Source organism: Mesoplodon bidens, assembly GCF_964165515.1.
Source record: "Mesoplodon bidens genome assembly, chromosome: 4".
In the NCBI taxonomy this organism is placed as follows: Eukaryota; Metazoa; Chordata; class Mammalia; order Artiodactyla; family Ziphiidae; genus Mesoplodon; species Mesoplodon bidens.
Genome location: NC_138160.1, coordinates 119,483,780 through 119,503,545, shown reverse-complemented (window position 1 = coordinate 119,503,545; position 19,766 = coordinate 119,483,780). Strand labels below are relative to the sequence as shown.

General features: G+C 44.5%; 1 protein-coding gene and 1 pseudogene across 4 annotated transcripts in view; one reads left to right on the top strand and one right to left on the bottom strand.

Moving 5' to 3' along the window:
• CYSTM1 (cysteine rich transmembrane module containing 1) overlaps positions 1-19,410 on the bottom strand; it is a 71,596-nt gene extending 52,186 nt beyond the window's left edge. For 2 of the 3 annotated variants that reach the window (XM_081233439.1, XM_081233437.1), the window contains exon 1: positions 19,264-19,410. The gene's annotated coding sequence lies outside the window, so the exon portion shown is untranslated. Of the gene's footprint in view, positions 1-18,536; positions 18,665-19,263 lie in introns of those variants that run through there. The other variant, XM_081233438.1, reaches the window with a different exon arrangement.
• Positions 15,458-16,850, top strand: LOC308615998 (small ribosomal subunit protein uS3-like; annotated as a pseudogene). The gene has a single exon. The product of its transcript is annotated as a small ribosomal subunit protein uS3-like (transcript).
• Positions 19,411-19,766: the final 356 nt, after the last annotated feature.

Here is a 19,766-nt window from a genome sequence, read left to right as displayed (position 1 = left end):
TACAAAGGATCATAACAGACTACTACAAACAGCTATATGCCAAAAAATGGACAACCTAGAAGAAATGGACAAATTCTTAGAAAGGTACAACCTTCCAGGACTGAATCAGGAAGAAATAGAAAATATGAACAGACCAATCACAAGTAATGAAATTGAAACTGTGATTTAAAAACTCCCAACAAACAAAAGTCCAGGACCAGATGGTTTCACAGGTCAATTCTATCAAACATTTAGAGAAAAGTTTACATCTATCCTTGTGAAACTATTCCAAAAACTTGCAAAGAAAGGAACACTCCCTAACTCATTCTGTGAGGCCACCATCACCCTGATACCAAAACCAGACAAAGATACCACAAAAAAAGAAAATTACAGACCAATATCACTGATGAACATACACGCAAAAAGACTCGACAAAATACAAACTAAATCCAACAATACCTTAAAAGGATCATATACCATAATCAAGTGGGATTCATCCCAGGAATGCAAGGATTTTTCAGTATCTGCAAATCAATCAGTGTGATACACCACATTAACAAACTGAAGAATAAAAACCATATGATCATCTCAATAGATGCATAAAAAGTTCTCGACAGGGTTTCCCTGGTGGCGCAGTGGTTGAGAGTCCGCCTGCCGATGCAGGGGACACGGGTTCGTGCCCCGGTCCGGGAAGATCCCACGTGCCGCGGAGCAGCTGGGCCCATGAGCCATGGCCACTGAGCCTGCGCGTCTGGAGCCTGTGCTCCGCAATGGGAGAGGCCACAACAGTGAGAGGCCCGCATACCGCAAAAAAAAAAAAAAAAAAAAAGCTTTCGACAAAATCCAACACCCATTTATGATAAAAACTCTCCAGAAAGTGGGCACAGAGGAAACATACCTCACCATAATAAAGGCCATATATGACAAACCCACAGCTAACATCATACTCAATGGTGAAAAGCTGAAAGCATTTTCTCTGAGATCAGGAACAAGACATGGATATCCACTCTTGCCATTTTTATTCAACATAGTTTTGGAAGTCCTAGCCATGGCAATTAGAGAAGAAAAACAAATAAAAGGAATACAAATTGGAAAAGAAAAAGTAAAGCTGTCACTGTTTGCAGATGACATGATACTATACATAGATAATCCTAAAGATGCCACTAGAAAACTACTAGAGCTAATCAATGAATTTGGTAAAGCTGCAGGATACAAAATTAATACACAGAAATCTGTTGCATTGTTATACACTAACAACAAAAGAGAAAGAAACAATCCCATCTGCCATCACATCAAAAAGAATAAAATACCTAGGAATAAACCTACCTAGGGAGACAAAAGACCTGTACTCTGAAAACTATAAGACGCTGATGAAAGAAATTGAAGATGACACAGAGAGATATACCATGTTCTTGGATTGGAAGACTCAATACTGTCAAAATGACTATACTACCCAAGGCGATCTACAGATTCAATGCAATCCCTACCAAATTACCAATGGCATTTTTCACAGAACTAGAACCAAAAAAAATTTTTTTTCTCATGAACCATATATGCATGGCTAAAATTTTTTTTAATTTGTATGGAGACACGAAACACCCTGAACAGCCAAAGCAATCTTGAGAAACAAAACTGGAGCTGGAGGAATCAGGCTCCCGGACTTCAGGCTATACCACAAAGCTAGTCATCAAAACAGTATGGTACTGGCACAAAAACAGAAATATAGATCAATGGAACAGGATAGAAAGCCCAGAAATAAATCCAAGTACCTATGGTCAATTAATCTACGAGAAAGGAGGCAAGACTATACAGAAAAGACAGTCTCTTCAAAAATGGTGCTGGGAAGACTGGGCAGCTAACATGTAAAAGAATGAAATAGAATATTTTTTAACACCATGCACAAAAATAAACTCAAAATGGATTAAAGACCTAAATGTAAGACCAGATACTGTAAAACTCTTAGAGGAAAACAGGCAGAATGCTCTATGACATAAAACACAGCAATATCTTTTTCGATCTGTCTCCTAGAGTAATGGAAATAAAAACAAAAATAAACAAATGGGACTTAACTAAACTCAAAAGCTTTTGCACAGCAAAGGAAACCATAAACAAAGTGAAAAGACAACCCACAGAATGGGAGAAAATATTTGCAAACGATGTGATCAACAAGGGATTAATCTCCAAAATATACAAACAGCTCATGCAGCTCAATATAAAAAAACAAAAAACAAAAACAAAAAAACCCAACCCAATCCAAAAATGGGCAGAAGACCTAATTAGACATTTCTCCAAAGAAGACATACAGATGGCCAACAGGCACATGAAAAGATGCTCAACATTGCTAATTGTTAGAGAAATGCAAATCAAAACTATGAGATATCATCTCACCCCAGTCAGAATGGCCATCATCAGACTTCCCTGGTGGCGCAGTGGTTGAGAGTCCGCCTGCCGATGCAGGGGACACGGGTTCGTGCCCCGGTCTGGGAGGATCCCACATGCCGTGGAACGGCTGGGCCGGTGAGCCATGGTCGCTGAGCCGGCGTGTCTGGAGCCTGTGCTCCGCAACGGGAGAGGCCGCAACAGTGAGAGGCCCGCGTACCGCAAAAAAAAAAAAAAAAAAAAAAAGAATCTGCCTGCCAATGCAGAGGACATGGGTTCGAGCCCTGGTCCGGGAAGATCCCACATGCCGCAGAGCAGCTAAGCCCATGCTCCACAACTACTGAGCCTGTGTGCCACAGCTGCTGAAGCCCGTGTGCCTGGAGCCTGTGCTCCACAGCAGGAGAGGCCACCGCAATGAGAAGCCCATGCACTGCAGTGAAGAGTGGCCCCCATTCACCACAACTAGAGAAAGCCTGTGCACAGCAATGAAGACCCAACCAGCCATAAATAAATAAAATAAATTAAAAAAAAAAAGAATGGCCATCGTCAAAAAGTCTATGAACAACAGATGCTGGAGAGGGTGTGGAGAAAAAAGGGAACCCTCCTACACTGTTGGTGGGAATGTAAATTGGTACAACCACTATGGAGAACAGTATGGAGGTTCCTTAAACTAAAAATAGAGCTACTGTATGATCCAGCAATCCCACTCCTGGGCATATATCCAGAGAAAACCATGGTTTGAAAGGATACATGCACCCCAGTGTTCACTGCAGCACCGTTTACAATAGCCAAGACATGGAAGCAACCTAAATGTCCATCAACAGATGAATAAAGATGTGGTACATATACACAATGGCATATTACTCAGCCATAAAAAAGAATGAAATAATGCCATTTGCAGCAACATGGACATGGAGACTATCATACTAAGTGAAGTAAGTCAGACAGAGAAAGACAAATATCAAATGATACTGCTTATGTGTGGAATCTAAAAAAAATAATACAAACGAATTTATTTACAAAACAGAAACAGACTTAGAGAACTTATGGTTACCAAAGGGGAAACGTGGGGGCGGGGAGATAAGTTGGGAGTTTGGGATTGACGTGTATACACTCTATATTTAAAACAGACAACCAGCAAGGGCCTACTGTACATCACAGGGATCTCTACTCAATATTCTGTAATAACCTAAATGGGAAAAGAATCTGAAAAAAAATAGATACATGTATATGTACAACTGAATAGCTCTGCTGTACACCTGAAACTGACACAACATTGTAAATCAACTATACTCCAATATAAAACAAAAATTTTTTTTAAAAGGCTGCACTGAACACTCTTATCTGATGATCCCACTCAAGACATGCTCAGAGTCATAGGATTTTCAGTCATTCAACCATACAATGAGAAGAGCAGAAACTATTCTTTCGGAAAGTGGCCCATGGAGGTAAGATCACAATAAAAGACCTCATCAAACCAGAGATGAAGGAAAGAATAACAGTTTTCAAAGTTATTTTTTAAATGACAAGACACCTGGTAGCGTGGCACTGACCCTGCAGGCAGTAGGGTGGAGAATGTTCCTCTGGAAAAACTGAGCAGCCCCAAGGGGGAAAAATTATTGATAATACGCGAGGACACTCCAATGACTCACCCAGTCACTCCACAGAAAAGCCCATGCACGCAGAACTTCTAATCAGCTTTTTATTGCCTCATAAATAAATGAATGAACAAGGATTATCAAGACATTTGAGGAAAGCCTGCAACATAAAGAACAAAACAGTAAAAAAGAAAAAACAACCCAAACGTCCAAAAAAAGAGAAAAGAATAAATTACGGTGCATCTATATAATAGTTCCTTTGCAATTATTCTTAATTTGATGCATGATATAACAGTAAGTGTAGAAAAATGTAAAAGCATGATCCCATTTTCTTTAAAATAAATACTAATAAATGGATCAGTGTTACAGAATGAAGAATTCTACAAGAGACACACACAGTAGTCACCTAATTTAATAGAAAGGCACCACTGCAACTCAGAAGGTAAAAATTAATCTTTCCAATAAATAGTGCTGGCTATACTAATGGGAGAAAATAAAAAAATGAACCTTGATCTCCATCCTTATAAGCCAAGAATAATTCACACTGTACCCTGGACACAATCACACTTTTAGAACAAAGTTTATAATATATTCATGACTCTGGAAATATTTATCTTACGACCCAGCAACTCTACTCTTAGATATATACTGAAGTAAAATGAGTGTGTAAGTCCACCAAAGACGTATGTAAGAATAGTCAGTGACTTCCCTGGTGGTCCAGCGGTTAAGACTCTGTGCTTCTAGTGCAGAGGGTGCGGGTTCGATATCTGATCAGGGAACTAAGATCCCACATTCCCTCATGCAGCGCAGCATGGCCAAAAAAAAAGGAATGGTCAAAGCAGCTTGATTTATTATAGCTCCAAACAGGAAACTATCCAAATGTTCATCAACAGCAGAACAGAAAGATTACGGTATAGTTATACAATAGACACTGCCCAGCGATAAGGAAAGAACAATTACTACATACAGCAACGTGGATGAGTCCCACAGACAATGATGAACAAAAGAAGCCAGACTCAACAGACTTCACACTGTAAGATTCCATTTATATGAGGTTCAAGAACAGCCAAAACGAATCTACGGATATTGACTGGAAGAGGCACAAGAGGAGACTTCTGGGATGATGGAGATGTTCCACATCTTGAGCTGAGTCATGATTACATGGAACAGTTTTGGAGTTGTACATTAAGATTTTCATGCTTTGGCAGACAAGCCTGGGAAGGGCTGAGGGGACAGTCCTGAGGAGCCTTGATTAAAATGGGAAAAAAAGAAAAAAAAAAAAGATTTTCATGCTTTAAGTGTACAGTAACAGTAGACAGACAAAATTTGGCTAGAAGGAAAAAAACATTTATAGCGGTTTTCCCTGGGTGCTGGAATTACTGGCAATTGTTATTTATTCTGTATGTTAGAAAATTTCAATAAGGAACCTATATAGTCAGAAAAAAATTAAGTTTTCTTAGTGCTTTTTGGTATTTTCATGTTACCCACCTCTTTTTTTTTTAATGCCTAGAATGCTTCTGTAGACCTCCTGTCCCCTTCTAGTGCCCCAATTTCCCTTCCTATTATTAATTTTCCCTTGTGGATAAACTATTTTATATCTGCTCTTCACTGCTTTTTACAGAGATTTTGTAACTGTGATTCTTTTTTTGGTGGGGGTTGGGGGAGGCACGCCATGCAGCATGTGGGATCTTAGTTCCCCGACCAGGGATCGAACCCGTGCCCCCTGCAGTGGACGTGCAGAGTCTTAACCACTGGACTGCCAGGGAAGTCCCATGATTCTTTTTTTCACAAGACCCTCCAACTTCTTAAGTTCTTTAAATGTTTTTTCTCTGCTTCAAACTGAGAAGTCACTTGGCTAAGTACCAAACATGGGGTTAAAAAAAAAAATTCTCTTGGTTACATGCAGACTTCCCCTACCTTGGAACTATTCTTATCTTCAAAGCCAGAAGTCATGCTTATCCCTCCATCTTTACATATCCTTCTTGGGAATTCATAAAATTGTAAAGTTTTTTTTTAAAAGGGCTGATTTTACTCTAAAGACCTCCTCTGTGTCTTTTCTGAACTCCCTAGTTAGCTGGCCTTTTAATAGGATCTTCGTAAATAGATTATTTTATATCCTAGGTCCCTCAGTTTTTCTTGATTCTCATACCCATAATTTTGGATATGGTTTGTTGGGCTAAAAAAAGCTTTAGAATTACTGGTTTTGTGCTGCTCTATCATCTCAGGTCTACAGTTTTTGTTAAACTTTGGCATTGATGTGTTCGTTTATTTCATTCACACAGTCATTTGTTCCTTCTATAAAAAGTAGAGACAGTAGGTCAGGGAAGTCAGAGAAGGCTTCTAACGGGAAGCAATGATCACACTGAGAGTTAGGCAGAAAGGGAAGTGCGGATTACTCAGCCTTCACACTCCGGTCAGAGAGAGCGCTCACAAACAGCCTTTCTAAGAGTAGACTTTCAGGATAACTGCAGCTTCTTTTTCTATAGTTATCTCTTATAATAGGAGTCATGTAATTTTATTCGTTTGCTTGTCAGATACTATTGGCAAACCTAATCATTTGTTTATTCAACATTATTAAGTACTTACTACATGACAAGCCCAGTACTGAGGATATGAGAGAAAGAACTCTAGCTGCCTTCCTCTTCCCCTTCAGTATCACTGATAATAAAAATAAAATTATTGGGACTTACCTGGTGGCACAGTGGATAAGAATCCACCTGCCAATGCAGGAGACACAGGTTCGATCCTTGGTCTGGGAAGATCCCACATGCCACGGAGCAACTAAGCCCGTGCGCCACAACTACTGAGCCTGTGCTCTAGAGCCCATGAGCCACAACTACTGAGCCCACATGCCTAGAGCCCGTGCTCCGCAACAAGAGAAGCCACCACAATGAGAAGCCTGCCCACCGCAACAAAGAGTAGCCCCTACTCACCACAACTACAGAAAGCCCACACGCTGCAACGAAGACCCAACACAGCCATAAATAAATAAATTTATTTTAAGAAGTAATTAGAGTGCTTCCCTGGTGGCGCAGTGGTTGAGAGTCCGCCTGCCGATGCAGGGGGCACGGCTTTGTGCCCCCGTCTGAGAAGGTCCCACATGCCGCGGAGAGGCTGGGCCCATGAGCTATGGCCGCTGAGCCTGCGCTCCGCAACGGGAGAAGCCACAACAGTGAGGGGCCCGCATACCGCAAAAAAAAAAAAAAAAAAGTAATTTGAAGAAAGGTTGTAGCTTCCACACCAACTATTGGAGTCCTTTAAAATAAATTAATAAAATTAAAATTAAATTATCTTTTCCATTCGTCTGTTATGGCATCAGATGGAAAACGCTGGAAGTTCTCCAAATTTCAAGGGTATGGTGAGGGAGGTTTGGCTATACAGACTAGTCACTTTGGCTGGTTCAGAAGGCGGTCACCTCAAAGAGTTATGCAAGTTTAATGAAACTCAGGTACAAGTACAGCCCGTGTGACCCCGCCAACAGGGGAGGTGGGTCCACACATAGCGTGAGCCTGCAGTGAGCCGAGAAAAGAAGCAACGGCATCAAATCTGAACCCCAAAGCCACAAGAACAGGCATTCCACAACTACAGGCCTTCACCTAGGAAGAACCTACTCCTGACATGTACAGCTCTACAGTGGGGCCCTGGGGAACAGTAACAGCAGGGATTCACTTCTATTGATTTTTTTTGGCCACATGGCATGCAGGATCTTAGTTCCCCGATCAGGGATTGAACCTGCGCCCTCCACAGTGAAAGCATGGAGTCTTAACAACTGGACAGCCAGGGAATTCCTGGGATTCACTTCTAAAAGGTGGTAGTGATGTTCCCAATAACAGAGCAACACCAGGAGACCTCTGATAGTTGACAGTTATCCTAACGTGGATAAGATCTTTGTTTTTATGACTTGCTCACTATTTCTAACACATTTGGCTGCGTTACCATTTCCTAAGTTGCTTTTCTTTGGGGGACAGGCTGGAAGGAGACAACCTGCTGTTTTAATTCATTATTGTCTAAATACTGATTCTGGTGTCAACCTCCCAAATATTATTAGCCATCCCCTACCTCATCCATGATCTTTTGTTTGCCAGAGAGTTAACCAGGCCCAGAGCTGTCCTCATATAATCAGCGAATGAATAAACCAGAGCAGGTCTTCTGTATCAGCATTTTGGCTTGTGGCTTTAGAATAGCCTCTCAGTGGAATGCACATTGACACAGAGCTCAGAAATGGGACCCTTCACTGAACAAGGGCATCAAAATGCACATAGGAGGCAAAAAATAATAGTGGATCATCCACCTCTGGAGGCCCTGTCCTAGAGTAATGAGGAGGTTCACTGTCTTATTTTCCTTTCTCACAAAGGCTATAAAAACTACATATTGCTTGTATAACTGAGTTACACACGAAACTAAAAAAACCTACAAACTATTTGGTTTGCTAAAGCCATTCAGGTAATTGCTTTAAGCCACTGTCCCCAACATTAAGCTAACACAAAGATGTAAGTATTCTCCATTTGTCCTGATATATTAGATGAAGAATAGTAAAGTCTGAAAAGTCATACCCACACTAATAATCCACAGTAGTTCAACATTATTTGAAAATATGGCTATAGCCAATCTCATCTCCCTTCAACAATAAACTTGGTATGTAATTTTAGTATGTTCCAGCCTTGGAGAGTTTGAGGGAATCCAGAGAAGTTCCCCTCGACAGAGGAAAACACATCATCTCCTAAAATTTTGTTGCATAAAGCTTTCTGTACGGAACCTCTGGCTGGAACCTGGATCCTGGTCTATTGCTCTCTCGGGGATAAGATCTATAACATTTATTAAACAGCCCTTAAAAAAATCGCTACCTGAATTACTTAACCATCAAAAAGAATGAAATAATTCCATTTGCAGCAACATGGATGGACCTAGAGATTATCATCCTAAACAAAGTAAATAAGAAACGGAAAGATAAATACCATATGATATCACTTATATGTGGAATCTAAAATACAACACAAATCAACATATCTATGAAACATAGACTCACAGAAATAGAAAACAGACTTGTGGTTGGGGAGGGGGAGGGGGAAGGAAGGATTGGGAGTTTGGGATTAGCGGAGGCAAACTTTTATGCATGCCATGGATGAACAACAAGGTCCCACTGTATAGCACAGGGAACTACATTCAATATCCTGCAACAAACCATGATGGAAAAGAATATGAAATAGAATATATATGTATGACTGAGTCACTTTACTATACAGCAGAAATTAACACAACATTGTAAATCAACTATACTTCAATAAAATTTTTAAAAAAAGAGAAATGCAAATGCAAAATAACAATAAAAAGCACTATCTGAAAATATCTACCAACAACTAAGACAGCCTATCCTGAGCCGCCCAGGTATCATCGTATTCTATTCCTCCCTAATGTTTGGAGGAAACACCCTTTCTGTTTTACAGTGGGTCCATTCTATTTTCTTATAAATTCTTCAATAAAGACTCATTTTTAAGTGAAACCTCAAATAATAAAAAACACCTTATTCCTTGAACCAGTAATTCCACCTATAGGAATTTATCCTACAGGTATATACTAGTGCCAGTACACCAAAAAACCAAATATATACACAATTTTATACCACAAACACAAATATTTATTATAACATTTGCTTATAATAACTATATAACATATATTATATATAAAATACATACACATACATATATGATATGTAACATCCCAAAGGCCCATCAATATGGGATGATTAAATAAACCATGGAATTTCCAAACCATGTAACTGCTATTTGACCCTTAAGAAGAATGAGGTAGAATTACATGTGCTGATAATGGAAAAGTTCCAACATAGTGAAAAAAGCAAATTATAACACAGAGCATTCTACTATCCAATTTGGGCTTAAAAATAAAGTTCTATTTCTAGACCTGAATAGATTACAGTTGTATTAATGAATATAATTATTCATTAAACTGTACTTTTTTGTTATACACACTTTTCTACACAGTTGGCTCTCTGTATCTGTGGGTTCCACAACCTTGGATTCAACCAACAGCAAATCTAAAATATCTGGAAAAAAAATTCCAGAGAGTTACAAAAAGCAAAGCTTGAATGGCAACCATTTACACAGCATTTACAATGTGTTAGGTATTATAAGTAATCTACGTGCGCCACAACTACTGAGCCTGTGCTCTAGAGCTCGTGAGCCACAACTACTGAGCCCGTGTGCCACAACTACTGAAGCCTGTGCGCCTAGAGCCCATGCTCCGCAACAAGAGAAGCTACAGCAATGAGAAGCCCATGCACCACAACGAAGAGTAGCCCCCGCTCTCCACAACTAGAGAAAGTCCGCACGAAGCAACGAAGACCCAACACAGCCAAAAATAAATACAATAAATAAATTTATTTAAAAAAATAATAAGTAACCTAGAGATGATTTAAAGTATTCAGAGGATGTGCGTAGGTTATATGCAAATACTATGCCATTTTATCTACGGGACTTGAGCATCCACGTTATTTTGATATGAAGGGGTCCTGGAACTACTGAGAGATGACTACACACAGTAAAAAATGAAAGTTATCTTTGGGTAATGTCTGCTCCATGGCTTTTAGGAGAAAATAACCTATTTCTTAACTCGTTGAGCAGGAAAGCCACACTTCTAGATGCTTCCAACAACCATCCAGCTACCACTGAGAACATGTTTTGTTCCAGCTCCAGGGCAGGATCCACAGCTGTGAATGGTCCCATGGGTTCCAGGCCAACCTCACCAAGGGCCCCTTCTCCAGCCTTTATTTGTCATGGATGGTCCTCTGCAGAAGCCAGAGGACTACCTGAATGTAGGACAGCCTTCTGCCTCCAGTTTCTGGAAGGACTCCCCAAAGGTGGACCTCACTCAGCCCCTTGTCTGACAGCTCCCATAATGCCAGCAAGCCCACCCCCCACCCCACTGCCCACTCCCCCCTTGGGAACTCAAACCATGAGCTGCATCCCACCCCTCAGCTCGGGAACTCCGGTCAGCACCCCACTGATGCGGCTATCTTAAAGCCATGGGGAAGTGAAGGCTGGCTCCTGCTCAGAAAAAAAGGCTGGGGACCTCTGAATTACATCTAGTCATGGGATGTACAGGAGAGCATTGTAACTCTGGAACTTCAAACAGCCAGCCCTCAAAGTGACAATGGAGGGAAAATGAGCCCAGCAAGAGGGAGGGTAGGAAGCAAAAGCAGCAGTGAACAGAAGGGAAAGAAAAAGGGAAGAAAGCTGTTAACAGAGAAAGTGAGTTGGGGAGATTAAAGAATAGGTTAGAGCAGGGAGAGAGAGAAAAGGGAGGAACTCTGCCCCCTGCCAACTTGACAGGACACACTATAAAGGGACAGTCTATCCCTCCCAACAAGCCTGACAAGGCCACTTCCCAGGCCAGGTCCCTCACCAGCACAGCCCCTGAAAGACAGGCTCTACCTGCCCCCTCCCAGAGCATTAGACTAGGCTTTGTGGGAAAATTGAAATCTTGGCGGCTTAAAAAAGGCCCCTACAGCTTCATGTGCTGGCAATTTAACTAAGCACTCCTGGTTCCTGCCAGCTACCAGACCAGCCCTGGCTTTGCTCCACCATTAAAGCACGCTCTCCTGACCCTCTGCGGGAGTGGCAGCTCAGTCAGCACCGCAGGGCAGCTTTAAAGGACAAGAGTGAATTTCACTGAACACCAGCAAGTACCAGTCACACCTGCCATGTGAGCACCCTAAGGACCAGACATCCCAGGGCAGCTCACTCCCTTTCCCCCCGCTTTCATTTTCATAGAATTTTTTTAAAGGAATACGCATTATGGACAAAAAGGTCAGAAAAAACACATGCTAGATGATAACTTCAGAGTTCTGTCATTAGTAACATCCACCAAGAGCAACTGTATATATGGAAGACAAGGGGCCCAAAGTAGTGTGGAGTATTGATGAATTAAAAACAGAAACAAGAAAACAAACTGCATCCACCCTGAACAAAAACCTGAGTTTTCCAAGAGCGCACCTGCACAGAAAGAACAAGAGAACACAGCGTCAATAAAGTCACATCCCTGGTGGAGGGCCTAGAATTTAATGTAGTATACAGGCTCACCACCACTTGGGCCTCCTTTTGGCAAACCTCGTATCAAAACACCAGTGGTTTCAACTGACTGCATGTATTTCTTTTTAGTTCCTAGATTTTTCACTCTGCTGTCTTCCTGGTGTCATATAGCCATGCAGAGTTTCAGGAGATGGGATTCAAGGGGCCCTCTCTGAAGGCCTGCCTACCCCCAAACCATTCCTACCACCTGTTTACTGCCACCTGAAAAAATTAACAGAGTGAGTCATATCTTTGGATGAAGGCAGTATTTTTCCAACTGGAGTATGTGGAACAATTTGGGGAATGTGGACAGACAACTTAATTTTAATAGTTATGCTTTTTAATATTTGCTATTTGTGGCAGGTGATAGTGGTTTCCAATTTAAGCCAATCATAGTTTCCCTTTCAAATAACTTTTAGAGTTTTAAAAAATGGCATAATTTAAAGAAAATGTTAAATAATAGTACTGATGGCAAAGAGATAAGACAAAAATCATGCAGGTGGAACACAAATTAAGTGTGAGAAACAGATAAAGCATCCACCTCCAAGCCCTTAGAACGCAACTACCCCTCGCTGGAGTTCTGCCACCATCACACATTGAATATCACCAAGATTTAGTTCAGCAAAGTCAGCAGAACCAGAGGATGCAGAAGTTGGATCAGAGATTGATGAATCATACCAGCCTTCAGAGAGGTGTTGCCGAAGAAAGGCTGGGGGTGGGGGAAGGGGGGACACGGGGTCTGGGGTCTCTGGGAAGCTCGCGGGCAGCAGGAAAGCAGTAAGTATAGGCTTAACAACAAGGACTCATGAGATAGGCACGTTCCTACAGAAGTCCCCCTCTTCACACAGACTGTCCCCAAATGATCCTGCCCGAGATCCCAATACTGAAAGCTGACGGGTGAAGTACTGAGAGCAGAAGTCTAGAACCACTTCCCAGGTCTTCCTCTTCCCAAATACCTTTGCAATTCAATTGTTCCCCACCCCTACCTTTCTTTGAACACTGGCCATGAGGCCAGATAGATTTCAGTCGTGATTTATTTTCTGGGCCAATTCTCTTGAGACTAACTAATGACTCTTTAACACAAATCAGAGAACTGATGAAAGGCATCTGTGAATAAGGCATTACTCTCCAATGAGTAAATTCAGGTAGATCAAACCCTCCTCTCACCATGATTACCAAGACTCCCTTAAATCATTCACATGCATCACCACAATAAACTGAATATCACGATAAAGTCACACAAATTTTTTGGTTTCTCAGTGCAGATGAAAGTTATGTTTTCACTATACTGCACGTCTACTGAGGGTGCAACAGCATTATGTCTAAAAAAATAATGTACACACTGTAATTGAAAAATACTTCACTGCTGTGGGACTTCCCTGGTGGTCCAGTGGTTAAGACTCCGCGCTCCCAACGCAGGGGGCACGGGTTGGATCCCTGGTCAGGGAACTAGATCCCACATGCACGCTGTAGCTAAGAACCGGCGCAGCCAAATTAATAAATAAAATAAATATTTTTTAAAAATACTTTATCGCTGAAAAATGCTAACAAACTTCTAAGCCTTCAGTGAGTTGTAATTTTTTTTGCTGGTGGAGGTTTGAAGTATTGCGAGAATTACCAAAATGTGACACAGAGGAACAAAGTGAAAAAATGCTGTTGGAAAAATGACTCCGATAGACACAGGGTTGCCACAAACCTTCTATCTGTAAAAATCACAGTATCTGCAAGGTCCAATAGATCAAAGTACAATGAAACGAGGTATGCCTTTAATCAAAACGTTCAGAAAAATATAAACCATCCTTTGTTTTTGGCAAAGCCATACCAGACTTGCTACCCACAGACACTGGATTCAAACCATTTATCTCCCTTGCTTTTTTTCTTTTTTTTTTAATTTTTTTTTTTTTTTGGCTGCGTTGGGTCTTCATTGCTGCGTGCAGGCTTTCTCTAGTTAGAGACTGGGGAGCTACTCTTTGTTTTGGTGCGCAGGCTTCTCATTGTGGTGGCTTCTCTTGTTGCAGAGCACAGGACTAGGCACGCGGGCTCAGTAGTTGTGGTGCATGGGCTTAGTTGTTCTGCAGCATGTGGCATCTTCCCGGCCCAGGAATCGAACCCATGTCCCCTGCATCGGCAGGCGGATTCTTAACCACCGCGCCACCAAGGAACTCCCTCCCTTGCTTTAGAAGTGAGGGCCCATCCAGTTTCCTAGCTCTGGTTTTGAGGCCTAAATCAGTACTAATATTCCACATATGTCTCTTAAAAACTACAAAAGAAGTCATTCTAAGCTCACTGCCTTTTGAAAAGCCCTTTGTATATAGTGCCCAAAATGGTGTGAACCTTTTTGGCCAGAGCCTGGAGGGGCAACTCATGCCCAATCCCCTTGCTTTTAAACTGCTGTGTTTTAATGCTGACTTCCATTTTACAGCCAAGCCAATTAGTAGGGCTGGTCAAGCGTGAGGAGCTTGGAGGCCTAGAACACAGCACTCAATTCAGCCTGAGAAAAACAGGAAGCCTCTCCTGTCAGAACTTCCCTGTGAGAACTATGCCTAGACAACAAATGTCACAAGTCCAAGAGACGGAAGTTGTAGTTCTGTACTTCCCTGCGCATGTCAGCAAGCACTTGAATCTCTACCTGATGGAGGACTGGCAGAGTGACTCAGGAGAATGGAATTTTAAAAGATGACTATTTCACTCCTCATTCAATTTAGTGAGCATTATTGCCCACTTCAGGCTCTGAAGTGCTTAGTAAATAACTCCTTTAGGGTTGAAAGGATGTTGGGTCGAAAGGATGTTGGGTCCAAAGCCCAAGAAGCTGCAAGGTTTACTCCAGGCACTCTAAACCAGCTGGATAAAGTGTGAAACAGTCTGAACTTATTTACATATGAAATGCAAACATGCACTTACCCTCAGGCCTCCAGATCTGATGATTGGCTTATTGGTAACCAAGCCCAAATACACCGGGAAACAAAAACAAAAAAGCCTTAGGGTGCTGAATGAGGCTTTTACAAAAAAAATTTAGAATGTCCACCTCTTTTTTTATTTCACTGCATCTCAAAAAAATACCAATCATCCAAAAATTAAAATATTCTGCTTTGGAGGAGCTCAAATTTCATAAAAGCCTCCCATTAATATTCCTTCAGAACCTCTGTGAAGGACTTCCCTGGTGGTGCAGTGGTTAAGAATCCGCCTGCCAATGCAGGGGACACGGGTTCGAGCCCTGGGTGGGGAAAATCCCACATGCCATGGAGCAACTAAGACTGGGCGCCACAACTACTGAGCCTGTGCGCCACAACTACTGAGCCCGCGCGCCTAGAGCCCGTGTGCTCCGCCACAAGAGAAGCCACCACAATGAGAAGCCCACGCACCACAACGAAGAGTAACCCCCCCCGCCCCGCTCTCCACAACTAGAGCAAGCCCATGCGCAGCAACAAAGACCCAACAGAGCCAAAAATAAATAAATAAATTTATGGAAAAACAAACAAACAAACAAAAACCTCTGTGAAGCCTTTCCTTTAGGCGGAGCGCGGTGGCAAGATGGCCGTGCAGATTTCCAAGAAGAGGAAGTTTGTCACTGACGGCATATTCAAAGCTGAACTGAACGAGTTTCTCACTCGGGAGCTGGCTGAAGATGAGTACTCTGGAGTTGAGGTCTGAGTTACACCAACCAGGACAGAAATCATTATCTTGGCCACCAGGACACAGAATGTTCTCGGTGAGGAAGGGCTGATGCATCCAGGAATTGACTGCTGTGCTTCAGAACAGATTTGGCTTCCCTGAGGGCAGTGTAGAGCTTTATGCTGAAAAGCTGGCCACAAGCGGTCTGTGAGCCATTGCCCAGGCAGAGTCTCTGCGTTACAAACCCCTAGGAGGACTTGCTGTGCGGAGGACCTGCTATGGTGTGCTGCGGTTCATCATGGACAGTGGGGCCGAAGGCTGCAAGGTCGTGGTGCCTGGGAAACTCCGAGGACAGAGGGCTAAATCCATGAAGTTTGTGGATGGCCTAATGATCCACAGTGGGGACCCTGTTAACTACTATGTTGATACCACCATGCGCCACATGCTGCTCAGACAGGGTGTATTGGGCATCAAGGTAAAGATCATGCTGCCTTGGGACCCACCTGGTAAGATTGGCCCTAAGAAGCCCCTGCCTGATCACGTGAGCATTGTGGACCCCAAAGATGAAATACTGCCCACCACCCCCATCTCCGAGCAGAAGGGTGGGAAGGCAGAGCCACCTGCCGTGCCCCAGCCAGTACCCACAGCATAATAGGGTCTCCTTGGCCACTGGATCTGGAGTCTGGATGTTGCTCTATAAAGACCTTTAATAAAATCTTTTTAAAAGAAAGAAAAAAAAAAAAGAACCTCTGTGAAGGGGGCACTGCCCATTACCCCGTTTCAAGGTTGAGAACTGTTTCCAGCCAAGAAAGAAGGGCCTGCCCTTGGGTGACAAAGGTGCAGGCCTAGAACACTCCGTGGGGGTCTGTGGCTCATACCCTAGCCCTGGCTCTCACCTGGGCCCAGTTCCCCTTAAGGGAGGGGATTTCTGTTCTTCAACAGAACAGCCAGGCCTGGTGTTTATCATCGCTTGTGTTGAGGGCAACACTGTCTTTCTTTCCTAACACTGAAGTCTTAAATTCTCTACCAATGGGAACATTTGTGGGGGCAGCCAGGGTGAATGAAAGCAGAAAATTTCCCAAAACTCTCGGCCTACTTAACCGCCCTGACAGCACATAGTTACAGTGTCTGGGGGAGGGGGAGCGGACTGTTTCCAAAGGAAGCATGATTAGTTGGCCGTTCCAAATAATTCCAAAGACCATTTTTTAAAAATGTGGCCCAGAAATCTAATTTCCAGAGATTCTTAATATTATGGGGCTCCTGGAGAGCCCTGTAAAAAGCTCTATCATAACAAGCCCAGCCAATGAATAGGTACATGGCGGGGGGTGGGGTGGGGGGGGGAGACTCTTCGGTAAGTAGAAATATGTGGTAAACACACATTGCTCAATGCTCAAATGACCTGTCTTAAGACATCTTTTACAGAGAATGATGTTGCTGATCTGACTAGGAAGCTCGCTCTCCCCAGCTGCCAGCACTCAGGATTTGTCCTCCCTTGAGTGCTGTGCTGGTTTCTCCGTTTAATGCACAAACCAGCTGCAGCCACCTTGCCAAGTTCTCAGCAATTCCCTCAACTGCCTTTTACTGTACAGGATTCCTGGAGTCCAATTCTGTTTTCTGGAGTCAAACAAATACAAAACAAATTGGTGAGAAGTTTCAGCTATTTCACTTCCTCCCAGAAAACAGAAGTTTGTGAAAGGTTCAATCTAAAAAGGACAACTGTGCTTTTTTTTTTAAATGTAGTTTAATTTGAGGAGCCACAGATTATCTTTTATTTTTATTTATGTATTTATTTTTTGCGGTACGCAGGCCTCTCACTGTTGTGGCCTCTCCCACTGCGGAGCACAGGCTCCGGACGCACAGGCTCAGCGGCCATGGCTCACGGGCCCAGCCGCTCCGCGGCATGTGGGATCTTCCCAGACCGGGTCACGAACCCGTATCCCTTGCATCGGCAGGCGACTCCCAACCACTGCGCCACCAGAGAAGCCCGACAACTGTGCTTTTTGTGTTTTGTTTTTTGTTCACAGGATCAGTAAGTTTCAGAGCTGGAAAAAAAACCCATATATCACCAAATATTCCTCTTCAAAAATCAAAATATCTTCTTCCTATTTCTCAAGAATTTAAGACAAAATGGCCAATTAACACTTAAGCAGCCTTACCTAAGAAGCCCACAGACTGAGGGTAGCAGGTAGGAAAGGGGAACTCTGTTCTACAATTAAAAAAGAGCAGGGGACTCCTTTCAGCTTCTCCAATGCCCCCATTCATGTTTGGGGCACTGATTATCCTTCAATAACTTCCCTGCCATTAAATCTCCTACCACTCGCTCAGGGTTGGGTTTCACCCTGGGGATAAGAGGTGTTTGTAGAACACTCTGAAATTTCTAAAGGGTAAATGCTGTGGACAATACAACCTCAGTGCATATCAAGGGGAGCAAAGCCCTCAGAGAGTCATTAACTCACCCGGCCAAATGAGAAGAGAAAATGAGCCGCAGCTGCGTGCTTCCTTTCCCGCATAAGAAGCAATTTTTTTTTTAACATCGGCTAACAATGGCCGGGGTAATTGGCACCTGGCTGCCTGCTCCCACATCCTTGTCTGCTACAAAGATTTCAGAAGCAGGGTTCACAGAATCCCAACGGACCAGAGTTCTAGGCGTTGTCACCTCTTTTCCAGGCTGTCACAACAGCCTCCTCGGTGTCTCCCCACCCCAGTGTTCCCCTACCCCAACCCAGCAGACGCTTCAATGGCTCCCCACAGTACACAAACCCTCAGCTGAGCGCTCAAAGAGTTCTTCCCAACCGGCCCTAGCCTAAATCTCCAAACTTCCCCTCCGCCCCCCAAACCGCCCTAGCACTCGGTCCAGTAAGTCACCGAATCGTCTTTCCCTTACCTCCAGCGCAAGGCTCAAGGTCTCCTTCTCCAGAGGTCCCCTTTCCCTCCCTCTACTCGTCCAACGCCCACAGCTGCCGGAGATTAGCCGCCCCCCTCAGGGCTCCGCTCAGATTTCACTTCCTCCAACAGGTCTATTCAGATCCCTAGACACCGTTCTCAACACTCGGGATTCCTTTCCCCCCGCAACACCTTTCCTGAACACCCCCGGCCCCTGTTCCCACCCCGGGGGCTCCCGAGCGCTCTCCCGCCCCAGCAGGCCCGGCTCAGAGCACGGAGTGGATCCCCGGCAGCGCCCTAGAAATCGCAGCCCAAGGCGAAGAGATGTAGAAGCCTCCCGCAGACGTCTCCCGAGACCGGGTGTGGCGAGCCCAGCTCTCAGCCGACTCCTCGCAACGCGGAGCCCCTTAGTCCACTGCCCAGAGGCCGGGCGGGCGGCGGTGGATCTTCCCAGCCTCCGCCAGCGGCGCTGCGACGCGACCCGGAGGAGCAGCCGCGAGGAGCCGGGGTGGGCATCGGGCCGGCTGCAACCGCTCCCCAGCTCCCGGCCTCTCTCCCAGCCCGTGCGCGCTCCTCGGCCGGAGCCGGCCCATCCCGCCCCGGGGCCCTTCGTTCTTCCGGCGCCCTCTGGAGAGCTCGGGGGTGCGCAAAACCCCGGAAGGGCCCTGCCCGCGCCTCATCCCCTCCCTGGTCCCAGCTTGGCCGGGTCCGGCTCCGCCGCACCTTACCTCTCTTCTCTTCGAACCTGCTAGGCACTGGTTCGGCCCGGACCCGCTGGGATCAGACGAGACCGCACAAGTCGCGCCGCACCTGCCAAGGAGCGAGTGAGGAGCCTGGGCGCGTCTGACGTCACAACCGGCCCGAGCGCCGCGAGCTCAGAGTCACCTGATCACCTTGGCAACCCGCACGGGGCGGGGCGAGGCGGTGGGCGGTGTCACAGCAAGAGCTCAGTTCCCTGCAGCTGTGCCTGGAAGCGCCTACTGGAGCGCTCTCGGGCTGTTGGCGACTCGGAGACTCGAGGTCCGTCTCTGGCCTGGCTGCTCAGGCCTCCGAGTTGGGATGGATACCTGAGACTCCAACAGCCACTCCCCTCAAGTTCGATCAGTGCTCCGAGACTCCAGACGTTATCCCCTCGCCGCCAGTGCAAGTACCTGGCTGGCAGGGCCTGTGTCCCCACCGTACCCGGTTCAGTGCATGGCACGCAGGGTTTGCTTGTGGGCAGGTCCTCTCC